Here is a 12871-nt window from a genome sequence, read left to right as displayed (position 1 = left end):
ATATGTACTCTTTGTAGCATCTTTTGCATTGTTATTTAACTCCTCTTATTATTTTGTTTTCATGTACTTATAAATATTTGGACACTGAATACAGTATATGTCTTTGGATATTATGAGCCTGAGGGAGATAACAGACACATGGAAAGAAGGTAGGGATCTAAAATATCACAGACCTAAATTTGAATCTTGGCTTGCAGATATTGGCTAAGTTGTTTAACCTCTGAGACTCAGCTTTGTCGGGTGGGAGAAATTTCCCCCTTTACCTATCTTGAGTTTTTGTGGCTGAATTAATAATAAAATGGACACAAGTCAGATTAATAGGAGAAAAAGAAACAAATTTTAACTCATGACCTTGGAGGTTCCATAGAAACGGGACCTAAGAAGTGGCCAAAGCAGTAACTCTTACACTTTTTAGACAAAAATCAATAAATTTGTGAGGAATTAACAGGACAAAACATGGCCTAAATTCCCAGTCTTTGGTGATAAGGGTGTACTTCTACCTCCAAATGGAGGGAGGGTATCTTTCACAAGGGAGATTTATTTCCTGACTTCTGGGAGACAGAAAGGTGGGTCAGAGTGTCTCGCTTGCATTGGTCGTTTCTTAACTAACTTTAATTCAAACTAATCAATATGCCATTTATGTACATTATGGGGCAGCCTACTCTGGGCCCCAAAAGCTTCATCTATTACATAAAATGGAGCTACTAATAACTCTTGGGGTAGTGGTGGAGATTGTACATGGCATTGTAAGTGAGCATGCTTCATGTGTAAAATATGTTTCATAAATTCTCTTCCTGACTCTTTCTCCTAATCTGTGAATCACCGCTTTGTGTACCCCTTTAGCACTCAAAAGTAGTCATTGTATGTGGAATAACCCAGCTTGAAGAACTTTTGCTAGAAGTCTGCAGTCACTATTAAATCCCCTAAACAAACCTCTCTCACTAGCACATTATAATTTCATTTTCTGTTCACCTGTCATCACATGCCTAGAAGTTTCTTGAGAACCAGCAGTGAATCTTTAATCTTCATTTGCCAGCACTTAGAAGAGTGCTTGGCATAAATGCAGCTTTCAATATGTAATTGTTAAATGAATTAATGTTGCGAAGTTTAGAGCTCACAGAATACCCTGTTTTCCTATCATTGGTTACCTCATATTTGTAAAGGTACATCAGAAGTGGGAAAACTCCCAAATTAAACAAATAAAATCACTAATGTGAAATGTTAAAAGTCAGGAGAGTTTTTGGGAGAAAGAGGGAACAGCAGTTGGCAAACTATATCATGTAAGGCAAATCTGGCCTACTCACTCTTTCTATAAATAAAGTTTTATTGGAACACAGTTGTGCTTATTTGTTTATGTATTGTCTATGGCTGCTTTTACACCACAACAGCAGGGTTGAATAGTGATAGAGTTCATATGGCCAACAAAGCTGAAAATATTTACTACCTGGCCGTTACAGAAAAAGTTTGCCAATTCCCACTTTAAATCATGTAAACTGCGTTCACATATTTTTGCCTCATATGAGGTATTAAAATCCTTACATTGCCCTTTGAGGTAATTATAGAAAATAATTGTTTGCAGAAGCTGATTCTGAAAATTATTGCTGGAAAACATGAAATTCTAAATAAATATTTCAGGAAGAACAAAAGTTTCTAGGTACTGTTAATAAATTGAGAAAAAATGTATTCTGGTCTGATATGAATAATGGATACAGGCTAAAAGGCTAATACCATTATGTTAAATCTTATTTTCATGTTTTGAGAATAAATGTTAATATAGTGATAGATAATCTTTCGCACCCACTCTTATGTACATTCATGTCGGGGGATTTGCCTGTTTTTCCCACAAAAACGTAATTCCTTCTTGGCCTCACACAAAATGGCAAGTACCAGCCAAGTCACCTTCTCTCCCTCCACTCAACACAAAAACATGAAGGTACAACTAGATTCAGATGCATTTTATTTTCAGTAGCTGTTTTCCTCCTTTTTGTTCATTTGTGGGATAAAGCTGACCCTCCTTTGCATCTTCTCAATACATCATCAATATTGAATTGATTTATGACCCTAGGTGTTCTCAAATACTTTTAAACATCTTTATTAAGGTAAAATTGACATATAAAATGCTGTACATATTTAATGTATAAAACTTGAGTTTAGGGCATAAGTATATGCCTGTGAAACCATTACTACCATCAAGGCCATAAACATATCTATCATCTTTCAAAATTTCCTCTCATCCCATTTATTATAATTATTTTGTGTGATAGGGACACAACATAAGCACTACCCTCTTAGCAAATTTTATATATATAATGCAGTATTGATAGCTATAGGCACTATGCTGTATACTAGGTCTTCAGAACTTACTGATCTTACTTAACTGAAATTTTTACCATTTAACCATCTCCTTCCCACTTCTGCCTTCCCCTAGCCTCTGGCAATCACCATTCTATTCTCTGCTTCTGTGAGGTTGATTATTTTAGATTCTACATATAAGCAAGATCATACATTATGTGGCTTTCTGTGTCTGGTTTATTTCACTTAGCCTCATGTTTTCCAGGTCCACAAATTTCCCCAAAATCTATTACATAAACATACATTTTAGTGTTCCTTTTTACAAGTACTCCAGATAATTAGATTTTCAGGATTCTTGTCTTTTCCAATGCAATCCCATCTCCTGGCATTCCCAAGATGATTGCTACTCAAAAGAGGAGGCATCCCAATTAAAAAATGGGCAGAAGACCTAAATAGACATTTCTTCAAAGAAGACATACAGATGGCCAACAAACACACGAAAAGATGTTCAACATCACTAATTATTAGAGAAATGAAAATTTAAACTGCAATGAGGTATCACCTCACACTGGTCAGAATGGCCATCATCAAAAACTCTACAAACAATAAATGTTGGAGAGGGTGTGGAGAAAAGGGAACCCTCCTGCACTGTTGGTAGGAATGTAATTTGATACAGCCACTATGGAAAACTGTATGGAAGTTCCTTAAAAAACTAAAAATAAAACTACCATATGACCCAACAATCCCACTACTGGGCATATACCCAGAGAAACCATAATTCAAAAAAGACATATGCACCCCAATGTTCATAGCAGCATTATTTACAATAGCTAGGACATGAAAGCAAGCTAAATGTCCATCAACAGAGGAATGGATAAAAAAGATGTGGTACATATGTACAATGGAATATTAGCCATAAAAAGGAATGATATTGGGTCATTTGTAGAGACATGGATGGACCTAGAGAGTGTCATACAGAGTGAAGTAAGTCAGAAGGAGAAAAGCAAATATCATATAATAACACATATATGTGGAATCTAGAAGAATGGTATAGATTATCTTATTTGTAAAACAGAGATAGAGACACAGAGGTAGAGAACAAATGTATGGATATCAATGGGGAAAGGGGTGGGGTGGGAGGAATTGGGAGACTGGGATTGACACATATAGATTATTGATACTTTGTATAAAATAAACAACTCATGGGAACATACTGTACAGCACAGGGAACTCTACCTAATGCACTGTGGTAACCTAAATGGGAAGGAAGTCCAAAAGGGAGGGGATATCTGTACGTGTATGGCTGATTCATTTTGTTGTGTGATGGAAGCTAACACAACATTGTAAAGCAATGATACTCCAATAAAAATTAATTAAAAAAAAGAAAAGACACGGTTTGCCGCACATTTTTGATAAGACTCTTGCTTAGGCACTTGGAAAACAAACTTATTAAAATGTAAACAATATCATATATTTCCTATGAGCTCATTAATGTGCATAAATGTAAATAAAAATGCATTATTCATTATTACCTCACACTAGCAGGTACCTCTGTGGAGGAAAGGCACAGACATGGACCAGGTCAGAAATAAAAGGGATGACGGCTTGAGCTTTATCTGTAATGATCTGAATATGTTTTTTAAAGGAAGAATTTATATATGGCTTGTGTAATTGACAGTTATTTAACCACATCCTCCAAATAATTCTAATTAACAATAAGCAACATGTGATAAAGTTTTTTTTTTGGTTCTTTTTTAATTATTATTATTATTATTTTTATTAGTCTCTGCTTTACAACAAAGTAATCAGGTACATAGGAAGTTAGACAAAGTTACCATTCCTGTACCACCAAATCTCAAACTTTGGATTGCCTTTTATCCCACTCTCTATGGCAGACAAAGATGTGAATGTGGGCAGGAAGGGCCTCCATCTCTAAACTGTATCACGTGATCCTGAGCTACTTATTCTTTCTTACACTTGAAGTCTCAAATTAAGTCATTAAACAAGATTCACAGTTGATTCTGCCACTTCATCCATGTTCTTGGCAAGATGCTCAGCTTCCAGGATTTCATCCATTCATGGACTCATAAATTTTAGTTATTTGGAAAAAAACAACAAGGATAAATCAAACATATTTCTCTGACTACATTTCTCTGATGACAAGCTTTTACCTGTGATTCTGTGTGCTTGCAGATTTTTTCTTTCCTCATGAGAATTCAGAACCCTGTGTATGACATTCCCTCTGAAATAACACCATGCCCACTTCTATGACAGAGCCTCCAGAGCAGACACCTTTGGACCCCAAGCATATACCTTCAACCTTTTTGTCTGATTTAATCCACAGCTGTTCAAACTAACTTACTGCTGATAAATTCCATCTTGAGTGTGTGCCATGCACCTATCTTCCTTCTCTCTAAGATCTTCCCCAATTCTTCTGAAACCCTTCTAGCTTAACATAAAAGCTCAGCCCAGAAGTGTGGGACAGTTATTGCACCTGGATATTGTTCCAGCCTGCTGTCCTTCTGGTGCACAATTCTAAGAAGGAAACTGAGAGTTTTTTTTCTGGTATAATGGAGTTAAACACTGTCTACATTATATACCTAAAGAAATAAGAGGAGGTGATGGAGTGGGGAATACCAACATCTTTGATTATCTCAGTGATAACTATACTCTGTAGGCCAGCTTTGATAGTAGGAAATGCTTCTATGTATCAGTGGAGATGATAGCTTTCCAGAATGGCACAAGCCAGGTGGGAGCATGTAACCACCAGAGATAAGATGAATACAATTACGGTAATGAGCAACTAGGATGGTAAATAGGGAGCCCCAACTACAGGGATCTGAGGCAATGCCTAACAAACAATGTGTTACTAGAGACAAGATAGATGAGTTGGAAACAAATATATTGTTTGACTTACATACTCAACAATATTAAGAATAGGTAAACCAGAGATTAATGGAAAAACATAAGCCTTCAAACATTTTATAAATGGAGTCTGTTTTTAGTCCCAGGAACAGGATACACTTGAGGAAAAACCCTAATGGAGGTATACACTAGCAAGCAGAAATATATGAGCTATTGAACTGAAACTGATACCCAGGGGCTCACATCCCATCATGCTCCCATCCCCATTCCCATCCTGTCTATGGTGGAGACATATCAAGGCAGGAGAAGACAAGGAGCTCTAGCTCAAGTTTTACAGTATATCCAGTGGGCATATAGAACACCATAGTTGTTTCCTTGATCCTTTAGTGCACAATCAGGATGCATATTTTTAGTAGCTGGTAGAAGTCATGATCACAGTGGTTCTCTAACCCGTAGGGTAGAGGTCAGTAAGGTAGAAATGACCAAGTGAAATCACTGAAACTTCTCCTCAATCCATGATAGTAAGTCAGAAGCAATATCACAACACAAGTGGAATTATTAAACTTAGATAAACCCTCCAAGTCTTGAAAGATATAAAGGAAGTCATTGAATGGAGATATCCTATATCTACTCTGTTAATTATTATGTTCCCTGAAAAAGCCCAAGTTGGATATTCCAGCTTTATTGAATAAGATTACCAGAACCTCTGACACATGATCTGAGGCTATTGATCTGAACATAAAATTATTTTCAATCTCAATTAATAAAGAGAATAAAGGGCAAGATGCATTTATGTTTGGATAATGGAAGTATATATTTACTCATATTGGGATTATAATTAATGCCTTAATCTCTGAGAAAATATAGCCTAGAGTGATATTAATTATTTGACATCTACAGAACATAATCCTTAATCATACCATGACCTGGAAAATACAAAATGACAGCTACTTATGATGCCCTAATAAAACTTTAGGGTCAGAAAGTGTGAGATTAAACCCTACAAATATTCATAAGAGAGCCTTATTGGTGAAGGGTTTAGAAGTTCAGTGGTCTGAGCATGCCAGAACATCCCCTCTTAGGGTATCCCTTGACACTAAGAAAGATGCAGTGCTCAGTAGGCATCTTGAAATTTCAAAGGCAGCATGTACTCCATTTAGGAATAATGCACAGACCTATTTGACTGGTGACTCAGGAGACTCCTAATTTCAAGCAGGATCCAAGAGAAAGCTCGACAACCGATCAAGGCTGTGGAAAAAAATTTCTCTGCCATTATCAAATGTCATAGTAATAGAGAATCTATAGCAGATATGGATGATTGGTCGAGTCATTGGCAAGTCCAAATTGGAGAGTTTCAGTAGAGACCCCTAATGTTCTAGAGCAACAATCATGCCTTCTGTATCAAAAAACAACTTTCCATTTCAAAAGTTGTTCCTGGTAATTTACTGGGCACCAGTAGGAACTGAAGGATTTACCAGAACTGCTAATCACAAACTGGGTATGTATTGTGCACTAAATCTTAGCATCAGCAGGATGCAGAAGCAATCCAGTGTACAATGAAAATGATTCAAGTGGGCTTAGGCATGGTAGAACTAGAGAATACAAACAAGGCACCATGCCCACAGCACCTACCTCTGCTGTACCTCACCTCTTCCTCAACTCATACCATTGGCCTCATGGAGAAATTCACCATGGAGGAGGAAATACATTTGTACCTGGTTTACAAATTGATCTGTTTGATACCTTGGTGTGAGCAAAAAATTGCTGAGGCCATACTACAGCCCCGTTTTGAATTTGTTTTTCTCATCCCCCTGATCTTAGTCTCTGCTGGATTCAAAGTTCTAATTCCCATGAGAGCAAGTTTTTACCAGTGGCACAGGAATGTTTCCACTGAGCCAGTAGCTACAACTCCCACGTAATCAATTTGAGATCTTTATGCTGGTTGAACAGAAGGCAAATAAAGAGGTTCTCAACTAACTTGATTATCATCAGGAGCTAGGATTCCTGCTCCATACTGGGAATATGGAGTCATATGCATAAACTCAAGAAATTCGAGAAAAGGGAACACTCTTCCACTGCCAGTGGGAATGTGAATTGGTACAACCACTATGGAGAACAGTATGGAGGTTCCTTAAAAAACTACAAACAGAACTACCATATAACCCAGCAATCCCACTACTGGACATATACCCTGAGAAACCCATAATTCAGAAAGAGTTATGTACCACAATGTTCATTGTAGCTCTATTTACAATAGCCAGGAGATGGAAACAACCTAAGTGTCCACCATCAGATGAATGGATAAAGAAGATATGACACATATATACAATGGAATATTACTCAGCCATAAAAAGAAACGAAATTGAGTTATTTATAATGAGGTGGATGGACCTAGAGTCTGTCATAAAGAGTGAAGTAAGTCAGAAAGAGAAAGACAAATACCATATGCTAACACATATATATGGAATCTAAGAAAAAAATGTCATGAAGAACCTAGGGGTAAGATAGGAATAAAGGCACAGACCTACTAGAGAACGGACTTGAGGATATGGGGAGGGGGAAGGGTAAGCTGTGACAAAGTGAGAGAGTGTCATGGACATATATACACTACCATAAGTAAAATAGATAGCTAGTGGGAAGCAGCCACATAACACAGGGAGATCAGCTTGGTGCTTTGTGACTACCTAGAGGGGTGGGATACGGAGGGTTGGAGGGAGGGAGACACAAGAGGGAAGATATGGGAACATATGTATATGTATAACTGATTCACTTTGTTATAAAGCAGAAACTAACACACCATTGTAAAGCAATTATACTCCAATAAAGATGTAAAAAAAAAAAAAAGAAGAAGAAAGAAAGAAAGAAAAAGAAATTTGTTTTGGTGTCTGTTGGTTCATCCATGCCTGGAGATGACATGAATGGGCAATTGCAGCAACCATGACTTATAAAGGCTGTCAGGGCCCAGCCCCTTCAGGTTTGAAGATTTGTGCCATACACTGGAAGTGGAAGAGATAGTGAATGTCAATTATAAACTTGAGAACTGTTGTAGGGACTGATTGTAACTCATGGTTATGTTAAATCTTTCATAGATATTTTGGTTATCATCTCAAAAAGTTGGTGATGGGAGCTACTTAAGAAGCATAACTTTAAGCAGTACAGGTTTGGACTGTGGTAAAATCTCTAGTGCTCATATTCACGTCTTCTTGGCAATTCTGGTTTATCAACTCTGGAGCTCTTTATGAGTTCATAGTCCCTTTATGCTGATAGAGCTCTGCTTCAAGCACACACAGCTTTCCCTTGACCCATGGAAGATCAATAGGTTCAAGTAAGAATGCTGTGCAGGACATATCAGTAGAACTGAGCCCTTCTACCCACATGAGTGACAATGAGAAAGCACTTTATGTTGGATTTTTCTCCTTCCCTGATCCTATTCTAGTATTCCTGCCTCCTCAATACTAATTGTTGGGATTTACACCCAAATAAATTTCTGTTTTCAGGGCACTCCAAACTAAGACAGTCTCTGATCCAGAACTTTCAGTCTGTTATTTCATGCTATAAATGCTCAGTGCAATTACACTTCTCAACCTCATTCTGTTTAGAAGTCAGACCATCTCCAGATCTTCAAATAATTAACAGGATACCTTGTTGAAAATTTTGACTTAGGCTTGATTTGATAAAATATTTTGTGTGTGTGTTCTAGCTCCTGCCTGATCTTTACCCCTGGCTCTGAATGTAATTCAATTTAGACAATAAAGACAATACATTCAATTTAGGTTTTCCATAATATTCTCATTCACCAGAAAAGAGCTATAGGTAATTACCCTGAAATGACCTTCACTTCCTAATCTTTCCCCAAATTTATGAGGTTTTGCTCAGGCCAGTATTTCTTTGAAGTACACCCTTCCATAAATACCATCATAAACAGTTTTGCTTTTTACCTCAATGAAAAATTGTGAACAATTTTTAAAATACTGATTTAAACCTTCTAGTGTTCTGCATACTACTGACCTAATTTGATAGGAATGAATCCAAACCAGAGATCAGAAATGGCTCTTATGAGAGAGGGTATAAGACCTCAAATATTTGGTATTGCTAAGAGTATCAGAAGCCCTAGTACTATTTTTTTATTTTAAATTATAGTAAAATACAATATAGCATAAATTTTATTATCTTAATTTTTTTTTTTTTTCTGTATGCAGGCCTCTCACTATTGTGGCCTCTCCTGTTAGTGGAGCACAGGCTCCGGATGGACAGGCTCCGGACACACAGGCTCCAGACACACAGGCTCAGCGGCCATGGCCCACGGGCCCAGCCACTCTGTGGCATGTGGGATCCTCCTGGACCGGGGCATGAACCTGCATCCCCTGCAGGTGGCAGACAGACTCTCAACCACTGCGCCACCAGGGAAGCCCTATTATCTTAATTTTTAAATATAAAGTTCATGTAACAAGTACATGCACATTGTTGTGCCACCATCACCATCATCCTTCTCCAAAATTCTTTTCATGTTGTTAAACTTAAATTCTATATTCACTAAACAATAACTTCCCACTCCACCACTCCTCAAACCCCTGGCAACCACCATTCTCCTTTCCATCTCTTTAAAGTTGACTACACTGTCCGTATACCTCAGATCAGTGGAATTATATAGTACTTGTCTTGTGTAACTGGTTTATTTCGTTTAGCATAGTATGTTCAAGGTTCATCCATCTTGTAACATGTGAAAGAATTTCATTTCTTTTTAAGGCAGAATAATATTCCATTGTATGGATATGCCACATTTTGTTTATTCATCTGTCAGTGGACACTTGGATTATTTCAAATTTTGGGCTATTGCAGATAATGCGTGATGAACATGGGAGTACAGATATCTTTTTGAGACCTTGTCTTCAGTTATTTTGGGTGTATACCCAGAAGTGGAATTGCTGGATCATATGGGAATCTTGTGTTTCAGTTTTTGAGCAACCATCATACTGTTTTGCTTAGTAGCTGCAACATTTTACATTGCCACCGGCAAAACACAAGGTTTCCAATTTTTCCATATCCTTACCAACACTTGTTTTTGTTTTTTTGTTTTTTTGTGGGTTTTTTTTGATAGTAGCCATCTTAAAAAATGTGAGATGATATCTCACTGTGGTTTTGATTTGCATTTCCCCACTTGAACATCTTTTCATGTGCTTATTGGCCACTGTATATCTTCTTTGGAGAACTGTCTAAGTATTTTGCCCATTTTAAAAATCAGATTGATTGATTTTTAATGTTGAGTTGTAAGAGTTTTAATATATCATGAATATAGACCATTTATCATATATAAAATTTGCAAATATTTTCTCCCATTCTGTGGTTGCTTTTTTATCACTCTTCTGATTGTGGTCTTTGATGCATGCAGATAAATTATTTCTGAGGTTCAATTTATCTGCTTTTTTGTTGTAGCCTGTGCTCTTGGTGTCATATCCAAGAAGTCCTTGTAAAATCTGATACTCTGAAGATTTTTCCATATCTAGCAAGATGTTTACAGTTTAGCTTTTATGTTAAGTTATTTGATCCATTTTCAGTTAATTATTGTATATGATGTAATATAAGAATCCCAACTATTTATTTTGCATGCGGATATTCATTTTTCCCAGGATTGTTTGTTGAAAAAAAATGTTCTTTCCCATTTAATGGTTTTGGCACCCTGGTTGAAAATCATTTAACTTTATGTGTGAGGGTTTTTGTTTTAGTTTTTTTTTTTTTTTTTTTTCTGAACTCCCTACTCTGTTCCACTGTCTATATGTCTGTCTTTATGGCAACACCACAATGTTTTGATTACTGTAGCTTTGTAATAAATTTTGAAATCAGGGATTGTGATGCCTCCAACTGTGTTCTTTTCAAGATTGTTTTGGCTACTCGAGGGTCCTTTGAGATTCTATGTGAATTTGAGGGTGGATTTTTCTATTCCTGCAAATAAGCTATTGAGATTTTGACAGGATTTGCTTTGAATCTGTAAGTAGGTAGTATCGACATCTTAACAATATTAATTCCTCTAATCTATGAACACTGGATGAATTTCCATTTATTTATGTCTTTAATTTCTTTCAGTGTTTTGTAGTTTTCAGTGTACATGTGTTTTGTTTCCTTGGTTAAGTTTATTCCTGTTTTCTTTTTGCTGCTACTGTAAATGGGATTGTTTCTTTTTTTTTTTTTTTGATCATTCATTGCTAGCATGTAGAAAAACAGCAAACTTTTATATGTTGATTTTGTATCCAGCAAATTGGCTGAATTTATGTACTAGTTTTAAATGTTAAGGGGGAATCTTTAGGATTTCCTGCATATAAGAATAAACACTGTGAAAATGACTATACTATACAAAGCAATCTAAAGAGTTCAATGCAATCCCTGTCAAACTACCACTGGCATTTTTCACAGAACTAGAACAAAAAAATTCACAGCTTGTATGGAAACACAAGAGACCCCAAATAGCCAAAGCAATCTTGAGAAAGAAAAACAAAGCTGGAGGAATCAGGCTCCCTGACTTCAGACTATACTCCAAAGCTACAGTAATGAAGACAGTATGGTACTGGCACAAAAACAGAAATATAAATCAATGGAACAGGATAGAAAGCCCAGAGATAAACCCACGCACATATGGTCACCTTATCTTTGATAAAGAAGGCAAGAATATACAGTGGAGAAAAGACAGCCTCTTCAATAAATGGTGCTGGGAAAACTGGACAGCTACATGTAAAAGAATGAAATTAGAACACTCCCTAACACCATACACAAAAATAAACTCAAAATGGATTAAAGAACTAAATGTAAGTCCAGACACTATCAAACTCTTAGAGGAAAATATAGGCAGGACACTATGACATAAATCACAGCAAAATCCTTTTTGACCCACCTCCTAGAGGAATGAAAATAAAAACACAAATAAACAAATGGGACCTAATGAAACTTAAAATTTTTTTGCACAGCAAAGGAAACCATAAAGAAGATGAAAAGAAAACCCTTAGAATGGGAGAAAACATTTGCAAATGAAACAATTGACAAAGGATTAATCTCCAAAGTTTACAAGCAGCTCATGCAGCTCAGTATCAAAAAGCAAACAACCCAATCCAAAAATGGGCAGAAGACCTAAATAGACATTTCTCCAAAGAATATATACAGATTGCCAACAAACACATGAAAGAATTCTCAACATCATTAATCATTAGAGAAATGCAAATGAAAACTACAATGAGATATCACCTTACACCGGTCAGAATGGCCATCACCAAAAAGTCTACAAACAATAACTGCTGGAGAGGGTGTGGAGAAAGGGGAACCCTCTTGCACTGTTGGTGGGAATTTAAATTGATACAGCCACTATGGAGAACAGTATGGAGGTTCCTTAAAAAACTAAAAATATGACTACCATACCATATGACCTAGCAATCTCATCTCAGGACATATACCCTGAGAAAACCATAATTCAAAAAGAGTCTTGTACCACAATGTTCGTTGTAGCTCTATTTGCAATAGCCAGGACATGGAAGCAACCTAAGTGTCCATCAACAGATGAATGGATAAAGAAGTTGTGGCACATATATACAATGAAATAGTACTCAGCCATAAAAAGAAACGAAATTGTGTTATTTGTAGTGAGGTGGATGGACTTAGAGTCTGCCATACAGAGTGAAGTAAGTCAGAAAGAGAAAAACAAATACTGCATCCTAACACATATATATGGAAT

The sequence above is a fragment of the Mesoplodon mirus genome, assembly GCF_964341445.2.
Source record: "Mesoplodon mirus genome assembly, chromosome: 14".
In the NCBI taxonomy this organism is placed as follows: Eukaryota; Metazoa; Chordata; class Mammalia; order Artiodactyla; family Ziphiidae; genus Mesoplodon; species Mesoplodon mirus.
The sequence above is the reverse complement of the archived record's forward strand: the minus strand, read 5'-3'. Positions refer to the sequence as shown.